We start from the raw sequence: 15,788 nt of genomic DNA, 5'->3' as shown, positions 1-15,788 counted from the left end.
GATGTGTTCGCAATAATGAGTCTTCCAATCTGCAAACATTGTAGAACTCCCATTTCTTTAGACCTTCTTTCATTTCTCTCTGCAATGTTTTATACTTCAGAGCTTTTATACATCTTGGTCAGGCTTATCCCTAAGTACTGTATTTCATACCCTTGGATGCTACTGTAAAGGGTACTAGTTTTTAAATGTCAATTTCTGATTGTTCCTCGATATTATATAAAAATACAATTGGGTTTTGTATATTGGCCTTATATATTCTACAACCTAGATAAATATACTTAGTGGTTCCAATAGTTTTTGAAGGTTCTATCAGATTTACTACAGAGATGATCATGATCACGACTTATGCAAATGCAGACAGTTTCATTTCTTCCTTTCTCATCTGGATGAGTTTTATTTGTTTTCACTTACTGAATAATAACTTTCTTTACTCATGACATTTCTGATACAAAATATGTGGATTTTCTATACCAAGTATAATTCTCCAGTTCTCTGTGGACACCAAATGGGTGATCTACAATTCCATTCAATTTTGACACTAATTGTCTAGAATTAGCCCAGACCCCATAGATACAGGCTCGGTACCAAAAGACATTCCCCTACTTCAGATACCAATTGCAAGTGGTGGGTCTCCAGGTTACTCACACTTCTCTCCAACGTGGCTACAAATTGAGGGTTCCCATGAGGCCCCTTCCTCCAAGTTTGATAATTTGCTATAATGGCTCACAGAACTCAAGGCAACACTTTATAATTATTACTGGTTTATTATAAAGAATATTAAAAAGGATACAAAGGAAAGGCCAGATGAAGATGTATACAGTCTGGATCTGAAAAGTTCCCAAGATTTTCAGGGTTCCCATGAGGCCCCTTCCTCCAAGTTTGATAATTTGCTATAACGGCTCACAGAACTCAAGGCAACACTTTATAATTATTACTGGTTTATTATAAAGAATATTAAAAAGGATACAAAGGAAAGGCCAGATGAAGATGTATACAGTCTGGATCTGAAAAGTTCCCAAGATTTTCAGGGTTCCCATGAGGCCCCTTCCTCCAAGTTTGATAATTTGCTATAACGGCTCACAGAACTCAAGGCAACACTTTATAATTATTACTGGTTTATTATAAAGAATATTAAAAAGGATACAAAGAAAGGCCAGATGAAGATGTATACAGTCTGGATCTGAAAAGTTCCCAAGATTTTCAGGGTTCCCATGAGGCCCCTTCCTCCAAGTTTGATAATTTGCTATAACGTCTCACAGAACTCAAGGCAACACTTTATAATTATTACTGGTTTATAAAGAATATTAAAAAGGATACAAAGGAAAGGCCAGATGAAGATGTATACAGTCTGGATCTGAAAATTTCCCAAGCATAAGGGCTCTGTTGTCCCCACGATGTCTGGGGTGCTTTCACCAAAGCAGAAGCCTTCTGAACCCCTTTGTTTAGGATTTTTATACAGGTTCTATTGTGTAGGCATGGTGATTAAATCATTGGTTCTGGAGGTCATGAGATAGGCCTGATGTTGCCAACCCGGTAATCATGTGGTTGCTTCCCCTGGCAAGCAGCCACCATCCTGAAGCTATTCAGAGGCATGTCAAAGTCACTTCAGTAGCATAAACTCAGGTAGGTTTGAAAGGGACTTTTTATGAATAATGAAAGGCACTCCTCTCACCTCCATCATTCAGGAAGTTGCAAGAGTTTTAGGAGCTCTGTGCAAGCAACCAATTATATATTTCTTATTATCACCCAAGATCGTGCTTACCTATTGCACTGGCTAAACCCTTTAGTGGAAGGTTGGTTAGGAGTAGCGAAAATGGACATCCTTTTCTTATTCATGGTCTTAGGGGAAGTCATGCAGACTTTCACCATGAAATACAATGTTAGCTGCTGGATTTTGTTTTGTAGATGCCCTTTACTGGGTAGAAGAGTGTTTCTTCTATTCCTAGTTTCTCAGAGTTTTAAATAGGAATAGATGTTTGATTTTGTAAAAAAGCTTTTTTGTATGTGTGCCAATTGAGATGATATTTTTTTTTTTAGCTTTTAATATGGTAATATTGATTTTTTTGAACATTAAATTCAGCTGGCATTTTTGGATAAACCCCACTTGGATATATGTATCATCCTTGATTTATATATTGTTAGATTCTATGTACTACAATTTTCTCTAGTATTTTTGCATCTATGTTCATGAGAGATACTAATTTGTAGTTTTCTAGTAATATTTTCCCTTGTTTTATCTGGTACCAGGGTCATGCTGGTGGTATTGAATGAGTTGGGATAGGGATATGGGCTGATGTTTGTGTCCTTTTGAAATTCAATTCAACCCCCCAATGTAATGTATAGGAAGTTAGGGTTTGGGGTTGTAATTGAATTTAGATGAGATTCTGAGGGTTCCATGATGGGAAAAATGTCCTTATAAAAAAAGGAGGAGAGAGATGAGCACTCTCTCTACCACTAAGGACACAGTAAAAAGGTAGCTGTCTACAAGCCAGGAGGAGAGATCTTACCAGGAACCAAACTGGCCAGCATCTTGATGTAGAACCTCCCAGCCTCTACAATTGTGAGAAATAAATAACTGTTGCCTAAGCCATCCAGTATATGGTATTTTGTTATAGTAGCCTGAGCTGATTATTATCAGAAGTAATCCATGTATTTTAATTATCTTAGAAGAATTTGTGGATAATTGGGGATATTTTTTGAAATATTGGTTTCAGAGGGAGGTCATTGTACTTTACTGATAGTATTGTTGAAGTTGACTGTAGGGAATCCTTTGGAAGTAAGTCTTTTGTTCTATATGTGGTAACTTTTTAAATTTTTTTTAATTTAATTTTTAATTTTTTAAAATTTACATCCAAATTAGTTAGTGTATAGCGCAACAATGATTTCAGGAGTAGATTCCTTAGTGCCCCTTATCCATTTAGCCCATCCCCCCTCCCACAATCCCTCCAGTAACCTTCAGTTTGTTCTCCATATTTATGAGTCTCTTCTGTTTTGTCCCCCTCCCTGTTTTTATATTATTTTTGTTTCCCTTCCCTTATGTTCATCTGTTTCATCTCTTAAAGTCCTCATATGAGTGATGTCATGTGATTTTTGTCTTTCTCTGACTAATTTCACTTAGCATAATTTCCTCCAGTTCTATCCACGTAGTTGCAAATGGCAAGATTTCATTCTTTTTGATTGCCGAGTAATATCCATTGAGGGACATTTGGGCTCTTTCCATACTTTGGCTACTGTTGATAGTGCTGCTATAAACATAGGGGGTGCATGTGTCCCTTTGAAACAGCACACCTGTGTCCCTTGGATAAATGCCTAGTAGTGCAATTGCTGGGTCATAGGGTAGTTCTATTTTTAGTTTTTTGAGGACCCTTCATACTGTTTTCCAGAGTGGCTGCACCAGTTTGCATTCTCACCAACAATGCAAAAGAGATCCTTTCTCCACATCCTCGCCAACATCTGTTGTTGCCTGAGTTCTTAATGTTAGCCATTCTGACAGGTATAAGGTGGTATCTCATTGTGGTTTTGATTTGTATTTCCCTGATGATGAGTAATGTTGAGCATTTTTCATGTGTTGGTTGGCCATCTGGATGTCTTCTTTGGAGAAGCGTCTATTCATGTCTTTTGAATTAAGACACTGGATTTCTTCACTGGATTATTTGTTTTTTTGGGTGTTGAGCTTGATAACTTCTTTATAGATTTTGGATACTAAACCTTTATCTGATGTGTCCTTTGCAAATATCTTCTCCCATTCTGTCGGTTGCCTTTTAGTTTTGCTGATTGTTTCCTTCGCTGTGCAGAAGCTTTTTTTTTGATGATGTTGCAGTAGTTCATTTTTGCTTTTGTTTCCCTTGCCTCCGGAGACGTATTGAGTAAGAAGTTGCTGTGGGCAAGATCAAAGAGGTTTTTGCCTGCTTTCTCCTTGAGGATTTTGATGGCTTCCGTCTTACATTGAGGTCTTTCATCCATTTTGAGTTTATTTTTGTGTATGGTGTAAGAAAGTGGTCCAGGTTCATTCTTCTGCATGTTGCTGTCCAGTTTCCCAGCAGCATTTGCTGAAGAGAGTGTCTTTATTCCATTGGCTATTCTTTCCTGTTTTGTCAAAGATTAGTTGGCCCTAAGTTTGTGGGTCCATTTCTGGGTTCTCTATTCTGTTCCATTGATCTGAGTGTCTGTTCTTATGCCAATACCATACTATCTTGAAGATTACATCTTTGTAGTACGTCTTGAAGTCCAGGAGTGTGATGCCTCCAGCTTCGGTTTCATTTTTCAAGATTGCTTTGACTATTTGTGTTCTTTTCTGGTTCCATACAAATTTTAGGATTATTTGTTCTAGCTCTGTGAAGAATGCTGGTGTTATTTTTATAGGTATTGCATTGAATATGTAGATTGTTTTGGGTAGTATTGACACTTTAACAATATTTGTTCTTCCTATCCAGGAGCATGGAATCTTTTTCCATTTTTTTTTTTTTGTGTCTTCTTCAATTTCTTTCATAAGATTTCTATAGTTTTCAGTGTATAGATTTTTCACCTCTTTCGTTAGATTTATTCCTAGGTCTTTTATGGGTTTTGGTGCAAATGTAAATGGGATCGATTCCTTGATTTCTCTTTCTGTCACTTCATTGTTGGTGTATAGGAATGCAACCGATTTCTGTGCGTTGATTTTATATCCTGCAAGTTTGCTGAATTCATGAATCAGTTCTAGCAGTTTTTGGTGGAATCTTTTGGGTTTTCCATATAGAGAATCATGTCATCTGCGAAGAGTGAAAGTTTGACCTCCTCCTGGCCAATTTGGATGCCATTTATTTGTGTCGTGTGATTGCAGAGGCTAAGACTTCCAATACTATGTTGAATAACAGTGGCGAGAGTGGACATCCCTGTCTTGTTTCTGACCTTAGGGGGAAAGCTCTCAGTTTTTCCCCAGTGAGGATGATATTAGCATTGGGTCGTTCATATATAGCTTTTATGAGCTTGAGATATGCTCCTTCTATCCCTACTTTCTTGAGGGTTTTTGTCAAGAAAGGATGCTGTATTTTGTCAAATGCTTTCTCTGCATCTATTGAGAAGATCGTGTGGTTCTTGTCCTTTCTTTTATTGATGTGATGAGTCACATTAATTGTTTTGAGGATATTGAACCAGCCCTTCATCCCAGGTATAAATCCCACTTGGTCGTGGTGAGTAATTTTTTTAATGTATTGTTGGAGCCGATTGGCTAATATCTTGTTGAGGATTTTTGCATCATGTTCATCAGGGAAGTTGGTCTATAGTTCTCCTTTTTAGTGGAGTCTCTATTTGGTTTTGGAATCAAGGTAATGCTGGTTTCATAGAATGAGTTTGGAAGTTTTCCTTCGAGTTCTATTTTTTGGAACAGCTTCAAGAGAATAGGTGTTAACTCTTCCTTAAATGTTTGGTAGAATTCCCCTGGAAAGCCATCTGGCCCTGGACTCTTGTTTTTTGGCAGATTTTTGATTACTAATTTGATTTCTTTACTGGTTATGGGTCTGTTCAAATGTTCTATTTCTTCCTGTTTCAGTTTGGTAGTGTATATGTTTCTAGGAATTTGTCCATGTCTTCCCGATTGCCCATTTTATTGGCATATAATTACTCATAATATCTCTTATTATTGTTTTTGTTTCTGCTGTGTTGGTTGTGATCTCTCCTCTTTCATTCTTGATTTTATTTATTTGGGTCCTTTCCTTTCTCTTTTTGATCAAACTGGCTAGTGGTTTATCAATTTTCTTAATTCTTTCAAAGAACCAGCTTCTGGTTTCATTGATCTGTTCTACTGTTTTTTGTTTCTTGTTTTTTTTTTTTTTTGGTTTTGATAGCATTAATTTCTGCTCTTATCTTTATTATTTCCTTTCTTCTTCTGGTTTTGGGTTTTATTTGCTGTTCTTTTTCCAGCTCCTTAAGGCATAAGGTTAGGTGTGTATCTGAGATCTTTCTTCCTTCTTTAGGAAGGCCTGGATTGCTATATACTTTCCTCTAATGACTGCCTTTGCTGTGTCCCAGAGGTTTTGGGTTGTGTTATCATTTTCATTGACTTTCATATACTTTTTAATTTCCCCTTTAACTGCTTGGTTAGCCCATTCATTCTTTAGTAGTATGTTCTTCAGTCTCCAAGTTATTTGTTACCTTTCCAAATTTTTTCTTGTGGTTGATTTCGAGTTTCATAGCATTGTGGTCTGAAAATATGCACGGTATGATCTTGATCTTTTTGTACTTACTTAGGGCTGATTTGTGTCCCAGTATATGATCTATCCTGGAGAACATATCATGTGCACTGGAGAAGAATGTATATTCTGCTGCTTTAGGATGAAATGTTCTGAATATATCTGGTAAGTCCATCTGGTCCAGTGTGTCATTCAAGGCCATTGTTTCCTTGTTGATTTTTTGATTAGATGATATGTCCATTGCTGTGAGTGGGGTGTTGAAGTCTCCTACTATTATGACATTACTATCGGTGAGTTTATGTTTGCGATTAATTGGTTTACATACGTGGTTGTTCTCACATTTGGAGCATAAATGTTTACAATTGTTATGTATTCTTGGTGGATAGACCCCTTGATTATGATATAATGCCCTTCTGCATCTTTTGATACAGTCTTTATTTCAAAGTCTAGATTATCTGATGTAAGTATGGCTACTCCAGCTTTCTTTTGTTGACCATTAGCATGATAGATGGTTTCCATCCCCTTATTTTCAATGTGAAGGTGTATTTAGGTCTAAAGTGGATCTCTGGTAAACAGCATATAGATGGATATTGTTTTCTTATCCATTCTGTTACCCTATGTCTTTTGATTGGAGCATTGATTCCATTGATGTTTAGAGTGAATACTGAAAGATATGAATTTATTGCCATTTTGATGCTTGTAGAGTTGCAGTTTCTGGTGGTGTTCTCTGGTCCTTTCTAATCTTTTGTTGCTTTTGGTATTTATTTGTATACATATATATATACATATGTATATGTGCATGTATTTGTGTATATATATATATTTGTATATATACATATACATTTGTATATATATACACATATGTATATGTATTTGTATATATATATATTTATATATATACATATGTATATGTATTTGTGTGTGTATATATATATACATATATATACATGTATATATATATATATATTTTTTTTTTTTTTTTCATTTCTTCTCCTCTCAGAGAGTCCCCATTTAAAATTTCTTGCAGGGCTGGTTTAGTGGTCACAAACTCCTTTAATTTTTGTTTGTCTGGGAAACTTTCTATCTCTCCTTCTATTTTGAATGACAGCCTTGCTGGATAAAGAATTCTTGGCTGCATATTTTTCTGATTGAGCACACTGAATATATCCTGCTACTCCTTTCTGGCCTGCAAAGTTTCTGTGGATGGGTCTGCTGCAAACCTGATCTGTCTTCCCTTGTATGTTAGGGACTTTTTTTTCCTTGCTGCTTTCATGATTCTCTCCTTGCCTAAGTATTTTGTGAATTTGACTATGATATGCCTTGTTGATGATCAGTTTTTGTTGAATCTAATGGGAGTCCTCTGTGCTTCCTGGATTTTGATGTCTGTGTCTTTCCCCAGGTTAGGAAACTTTTCTGCTATGATTTGCTCATGTAACCCTTCTGCCCCTATTTCTCTCTCTTCCTCTTCTGGGACCCCTATGATTCTGATGTTGTTCCTTTTTAATGAGTCACTGATTTCTGTAATTCTTAAATCGTGCTCTTTTGCCTCCATCTCCCTCTTTTTTTCTGCTTCATTATTCTCTACAAGTTTGTCCTCTATATTGCTGATTCTCTGTTCTGCCTTATCCATCCTTGCTGCTGTGGCATCCATCCGTGATTGCAGCTCAGTTATAGCATTTTTAATTTCATTATGACTATTTTTTACTTCTTTTATCTCTGTAGAAGGGGATTCTAATCTATTTTTTACTCCAGTTAGTATTTTTATTATCATGATTCTAAATTCTGGTTCAGACGTCTTGCTTGTATCTGTGTTGGTTAAATCCCTGGCTGTCGTTTCTTCATGCTCTTTCTTTTGAGCTGAATTCCTTCGTTTTATCATTTTGAAGGGAGAAAAGACATTAATGAGGTAGAAAAATTAAAATTAAAAAATTAAAATTAAGAAAAATATTAAAATTAAAAAATTAAAAACACACACACTCAAAAATAGAATAATGATGCTAGTTCCTAGGTGTGTTTTGGTCTGGGTGTTGAAATTGGTTTGACAGATCAGAGAAAAAAGGGGGGGGAGGAAATCATTCGAGATTTTGAGAAAATGAATACACTGAAGTATACTAAAATGAGATAATGGGAGTAAAATAGAATTTGAAAAAAATGTACACAAAAGTAAAGAATATAGTAGAAAAAAGTTAAAGAAAAATATTTTTAATAACAATTAAATATAAAAATGATTTTTTTTCTTTCTGTTCAAGAAAAAGAAAAGAAAAAAAAGAGAAAGAAGAGAAAAAGAAAAAAAAAGGAAATCATTTGAAAATTTGATAAAGTGAATATACATAGTAGACTAAAATAAAATGATGGAAGTAAAATAGAATTTGAAAAGTTTACATAAAAGTCAAAAATATAGTAAAAAAATTGAAGAAAAATATTTTTAATAGAAATTTAAGGTAAAAATGAAGTTTTTCTCTTTCTGCATTCAAGAAAAAAAGAAACAAAAAAGAGAAAAAAGAAAAAGAAAAAGGAGATCATTTGAAAATTTGAAAAAGTGAATACACTGAAGTAGACTAGGATAAAATGATAGAAGTAAAATATAATTTGAAAAAATTTACACAAAAGTAAAAAATATAGTAAAAAAATTAAAGAAAAATATTTTTAATAAAAATTGAAAATAAAAATGAATTTTTTCTCTTTCTGTATTCAAGAAAAAGAAAAGAAGTGAAAAAGAAAAGAAAAAAAAGAAAATTGAATAGATGGACCCTCTAACAGATTGAAATAGGACTGAAGTTACTTCCTTTTCCTGTAGAAGTCAGACTATGAAGCACTTTATAGTCCATAAACTAAATAGGCATTGAGACTTGTGTTCTTGAAGAGTGAGGTTGCCCCAGTTGGGCGGGGCTCAGTGTAACAGCTCTGTTCTACACCAGGTGGCGCTGCTAGCCTACTGGGGTGGAGTGTTGTGGCGTTCGTGGGTGCGTATGAACATGCGCAGGAGCAGTGAACATGGCGTTACCCAGCTACCCAGTCTCCAGTATCAGAACTCTGTTCTCCCCGATCAGCAATTGTACACCCATCCTCTGTCTTAAGCTTTCATCCACTCCCCACTTTGTCACTGTCCGTGACCAGGCCCCAGGCAGTACCTCTCTCCCGAGTTTTGTCTGAGATGCGGCTGTTTTCCCCGGCCCCTTACTTCTGAAGGACTGTGGCTTTGACCTATTCCACCCCTCTGTGGGAGGGTCTTACCGAGCAATGGCTGAAGGAGCAATAGCCAAATGTCAGCTGTACCCAAATGTCAGCTGTAGGAACACTTGCTTGACCCTGCTGCTGCTGGTGCCTGGAGACTGCGGCCAGGTGCCAGTCCGCCCCAGAAAAAAATCGTGAGATAGTGTAGCAGCAGCATTTTAGGGATTATGGAAAATCACAACACACATCTGGCACCAGGCTTCACCCTTAATGACCTTGTTCCAGCACCAGCAAAGGTGGCCATTTTCTGGGGTCTGCCGGGACCAGGTGGCTTCAACAGTCTCTACCAAATGTCCTTCCAGCAGTGGAACCGCTTTTCCCTCTGTGGTCTGAAAACCTCCCAAACCCCACTCTGTTCCTGGGGATTCGCCCTTCCCACCAGAGCACCACCAGGTATCGAGCTGCAGAGTTGCAGACTTTGCGCTCCCCTTGTTTACAGTCTTAATGGAATTTAAACCCTCTCCTTTCTCTTTTCTCCTTTTTTAGTTTAGTCCCTGTGGCTGTTTCCAATTTTCCACTTTCTCTCCAGCTGCTTTTGGGGAGGGGTGCTTTTCCTGTATTCTCCCCCCCATCTCCATCCTCTCCCTGCCCTCAAAAGCACCTCCCTTCCCACGGCTTCTTGCTCCCCAAGTTCACCGTTCTGTGCTGCGTACCTGCTGAATTCTGTGGTTCAGGCCGTGCAGATTGTTGTGTTAATCCTCCAATCAGTTTTCTAGGTGTGCAGGATGGTTTAGTCTTGGTCTGGCTGTATTTCATGGATGTGAGACACACAAAAAACTTCCATGCTGTTCCACCATCTTGGCTCTTCCTCCTCTTGAACATTTCTTGTAGTGTGGTCATCAGGTGATAAATTATTTCAGAGTTCCTATGCCCCCTAAAGCTTATTTTTCCTCTTTGTTTTAAGTTATATTTGCTGCTTATAGCATCCTAGATATCAGGTTTTTTACTTTTTTTTTTTTAAGTTTATTTGTTTATTTTGAGAGAGAGAGAGTGTGAGCGTGTGTGCGAATTTGGAGGAGGGGCAGAGAGAGTGGGTGGGAGAATCCCAAGCAGGCTCTGCACAGTCAGCAGGGAGCCAGATGTGGGGCTGAACTCAGGAACCACGAGATTGTGACCTGAGTCAAAATCAAGAGTTGGATGCTTAGCCACTGAACCACCCAGGTGCCCCAGGTTTTTTACATTTTGTTGCTCCATTTTCTCTTCACTTGCATTGCTTCCTACGAGAAATCTGTGATTGTTTTGACATACTTCCTGTGTGTCTTTTTTCTCTGGCTGCTTTTTGGAATTTTTTGTGCCCCTGGTTTTAAGCAATTTGATTACAATGTGCTTTGGTGTAGTTTTCTTCATACTTCTTTGTGCCTGGGATTCTTTAAGCTTCTTGCATCTGTAAGTTTGTACTTTTTAACAAACTAGAAACATTTGTTTCACTATTATTTCCTTAAAAATTTTCTGTCTCCTTTTCTCTCTTCAGTCCTTTGGTTATTCCAAATATATACATATATACATATAACTAAATGTAACTAAAGGTAACTAAATCTAAACAGTTATTTTCCCTCAGCACTTTGAAGATATTCTATTTATTTTGACCTTCATTATTGTTGTTAAGGATCCTACTCTTGATGCTCGGGTGGCTCATTCGGTTGGGTGTCTGACTTTTGATTTTGGCTAGGGTCATGATCACAGCATTGTGGGATTGAGCCCCATGTTGGGCTCTGTGCTGTGCTTGAGGTTCTGTCTCTCCCTCTCTCCATCTCTTCCTCTCTCCATCTCTCTTTATTTCTAGGAAAGAAAGAGAAAGAAAGAAAGAAAGAAAGAAAGAAAGAAAGAGGGAGGGAGGGAGGGGGAAGAATTCTATTGTTGGTACAAGTGTTATTCCCTGGTAAGTAATCTGTCTTGTTTTCCTAACAGTTCTTAAGACATCTCTTTGTCATGAGTGTGTTGTAGTTTCACTGTTGTGCATCTAAATACAGATTACTTTTTATTATTCTGGCTTAGGATCTGCTCTGTATTTGAGGATTCTGCTTTTTTTTTAAATTCAATACTGGAAAGCTCTTAGTTATTATTTCTTTCAACATTAAGTCTCATCATTTTTAGCTGTTCTTTTCTTCTGGAAATCTAATGAAGTCTTTTCTATCTTCCATGACTCAACATATGTTTCATATTTTCTATATTTTTGTCTCCCGTGTAGTATTTTATGTATTTTTTTTTCATATGTCTCTTAGAGACCACAAATTCTTCCTCACTTCTGTCTAATCTACTATTTTGTCTGTTCATGGCATTTTAACGTTTATCAAAATTAAATTTCATTCTTTAAGTTCTATTCAGCTTCTTTAAATCTCTTTTTATGTTTGAATATCATTTTGAATTTGTATAAACATGTTAAAATAATTATTCTGTAAATATGTTTCGTATATTCTATAAATTTATTTGACTGTTATAATACATCTTTTTGTATGTCTTTTTACTTTCTTTCTTTTGTCATCTTCTACTATGGCTATTTGTCTTGATGTTCTTTTTGTTTTTATAATTTTGGATTGCAAACTCAAATTTAACTAACCTATATCTGTGGGTATCATGTGGAATCTGGAATCTTGGGGGAGGGGTTTCTTCCAAAGAGGATTTACTGTCTTGGGATTGCTATGAAGATGGGAATAGTGTATTGCAATTTCTAGATTACAGTTTCTTAGATAACACAAGTTAGATAACACAAATTCAATCCCTAGACCCATGTGAAGGCAGTGTATTAACACATTCATGGTGGAAAGCTTTCTATTGTTCTTGTAAGACATAAGAGTATGACAAGTAATTTCTCCTTTTTTTCAAATAATAACTTATTTAAACTTTATCCTGTCTTTATTTAGAGGAGGGAACTCTCAGTTTCTACTTACTTTTCATGGGCCCAGTGTTCTGCTCTCTAAATGGCTCTTAAAACCCTAGCCTCTAGGTTCCTAATACCTCTCCTGACAGTTTTGGGTTATCTCAATCTTTCCACTCCATATTTGCTGACTTTCAATGTTGATTCCAGAAGTTCTCCTTTATTACTTGTGAGCTTAGTTAAACATTAAAAACTTATTCAAATTTCAGCCCTCATTTTGGTGTTTTTAATTATAGATTTTTTTCAGAGTACATAATTAGTAATATTTCCAGAAATAGAAGTCCTAAATAGAACTAAAATCAGATCCTTCTTTAAGTGTATTTCCTACATTAGATCTAATTTTTCAGCAATCAGTTGTTAGTAACATGAAGATATATAAAAGCATGAAATATACTGACAATGATAAACATATAGTCAAATTCAGACTATTCTAACACTGTTAATGCTGATATGTAAATCATGTAACTCTAGTATAGAGATGAACAGACAAAAGAATTCAAAGTTACTATAGCTATGATAATATGGTAATGGATACACAATATAAAGAGATGTAACTTGAGACATCAAATACTTAAAATGTTTGGGAAGCAGTAAAAGAGTAGAGGTTTTATGTAAGTAAAGTTAAATCATCATCAGCTTAAAACAGACTGCTATAAATATGTTTTATATAAACCACATGTAACCACAAAGGGAAAACCTCTAGTAGATACATGAAATATAAAGAGAAAGTAATGAAAGAATAACAATATGGACGCTCATCAAATCACAAAGCAAAACTGCAAGAGAGGCAGAAAGGTACAAAGGATCCACAAAACAACTAGAAAACAATAAAAGTACAGTTTTAAGTCCTTACTTTTCAATAATTACTTTAAATGTTAATGGATCAAGTTCTTCAATCTAAAGACAGAGAGTGGCTGAATGGATTAAAAAAACAAAATCCAACTGCATGCTGCCTGTGAGACTCACTTCAGCTTTCAGGATACACATAAGCTGAATGTGATGAGATGGGAAAAGATATTCCACACAAATGGAAACCAAAGGAGGGCAGGGGTGACTATGCTTATATCAGATAAATAGATTTTAAGATAAAAATCTTAATAAGAGACAAAGAAGGCCATTATTTCATGATAAAGGGGTCAGTTCTTAAGAGGATATAACAATTATAAATATGTATGCCCCTAAATATATTAAGCCAATACTAACATATCTGAAATACAGCAATACAATAATTATAAGAGACCTCAATACCCAACTTAGGGTATTGTAATACCCTTAGGAAATTAAAAGGAAACACTGAACCTGAACTACACTGTGGCCTAAATGGACCTTACAGACATATACAGAACATTACATCCAGCAGCAGCATACACATTCTTTTCAAATGTACACGGAGTATTATCCAAGATAGATCACAAGTTAAGGCAAAAACAAGTCTTGTCAAATTTAAGACGTTTGATCATATCAACTATCTTTTCCAACATGGTGGTATGAGACTAGAAATTGATAACAAGAGGAAAATTGGAAAACTCACAAATATATGGAAATTAAATGCACACTCCAGAACCAATAATATGTAAAAGAATAAATCAAAAGGGAAATAAAAAAGTATATTGAAGCAAGTGAAAATGGAAACACAATGTACCAAGACTCTTAAGGAGCAGCAAAAGAAGTTCCAAAAGGGAAGAGAGAAAACAATAACCATCGTATTCACTGGTGAAAAGCTGCAAACTTTCCCCTAAGATCAGGAGAAGACAAGAATGCCCACTTTTGCTACTTCTATTTAACATCATACCAGAAGTTCTACCAGGACAATTAAGCAAAGAAAAGAAATAAAACATATCCAAATTGCAGAGGAAGACACAGAACTATCTGTTCACCTAAGACATGATGTTATATATGGAAATTCCTAAGCATACTACCAAGCCCCACCCCCAATACAATTAGGGCTGATAAACAAATTCAGCTAAGTTGCAGAATACAAAATCAAAAGCAATATACAGAAATTAGTTGTATTTCTATACATTAGCAATGAACAACCTGGAAAGGAAATTAAGAAAACAGTTCCATTTACAATAGCATCAAAAAGAATAAGATATTGAGGAATAAATTTAGCCAAGGAGTTGCAAGACGTATACACTGAAAACTAAAACATTGCTGAAAGGAAGTAAAAAAAGATATAAATAAATGGAAAGATTTCTTTTATTCATGGATTAGAGACAATATTGATAAAACAGCAATACTCCTCAAAGAGATTTACATATTTAATGCAATCACTATCAAAATCCCAATGGCCTTTCCTGGCAGAAATGGAAAATCCTCTAATTCATGTGGAATTTCAAGAGACCCCAAATAATAAAACCAATATTGAAATATGAGAATAACTGACATTCACAATTTTAAAACTTCCTACAAAGCAGGGGCACCTGGGTGGCTCAGACGGTTAAGAGTCCAACTTCAGCTCAGGTCATGATCTCAGTGTTCATGAGTTTGAGCCTGGTATCAGGCTCTCTGCTGACAGCTCAGAGCCTGGAGCCTACTTCCGATTCTGTGTCTCCCTCTCTGCCCCTCCCCCACTCACCGGGAACTCTCTCTCTGGCAAAAATAAACAAACATTAAAAAAAAAAAAAAAAACCTTCCTACAAAGCTTTAATGATCTAAACCATTTGGTATTGCCCACAGCATAGGCATGCAGATCAATGGAAAATAATTTAGAGTCCACAGATAAAACCATCCTTTTATGGCTCATTAATTTTTAACAAAAGTGCCAAGACAAAATGGGGGTAAGAATAATCTCTCCAACAAGTGAAGAAACTGGATCACCACCTGCAAAAGAATGAAGCTGGATCTTTTTTTTTTTTTTTTAATTAAAAAAAAAAATTTTTTTTAACGTTTATTTATTTTTGAGACAGAGAGAGACACAGCATGAACGGGGGAGGGGCAGAGAGAGAGGGAGACAAAGAATCTGAAGCAGGCTCCAGGCTCTGAGCCATCAGCCCAGAGCCCGGCGCGGGGCTCGAACTCACGGACCGCGAGATCGTGACCTGAGCTGCAGTCGGACGCTTAACCGACTGAGCCACCCAGGCGCCCCTGAAGCTGGATCTTTATCTGACCCCATATTCAAAAAATAACCCCAAGTTAACCTCCTCCTCCTCCTCAGTGTGTTGTCATCAAAGTCATACATCATCAGTTCATTTAAGTTCTGCGAAATTTGACTAAACCATTCTAAAAGAATTCAAAGTTTATGTATTTTTTGAGACTGTATTATAAACTGTATCTCTACCATTTAAAGTTGTATATTGAAGAATAGTTCAGAATAATTTTTTGGCAATATTCTCATGTGCTGTGAAAAGATTAAGTATATTTGTTCCTTTAAGAAATAATGTTATTGAGGCACCTTGGTGGCTCAGTTGGTTGAGTGTCCAACCGTTTATTTCAGCTCAGGTCAGGATCCCAGGGTCATGGGATCAAGCCCCACACTGGGCTCCGTGCTGAGCATGGAGCCTGCTTAATAT

This window comes from Panthera leo, chromosome C2 (genome assembly GCF_018350215.1).
Source record: "Panthera leo isolate Ple1 chromosome C2, P.leo_Ple1_pat1.1, whole genome shotgun sequence".
Classification (NCBI taxonomy): Eukaryota; Metazoa; Chordata; class Mammalia; order Carnivora; family Felidae; genus Panthera; species Panthera leo.
This window is presented reverse-complemented; position numbering follows the sequence as displayed.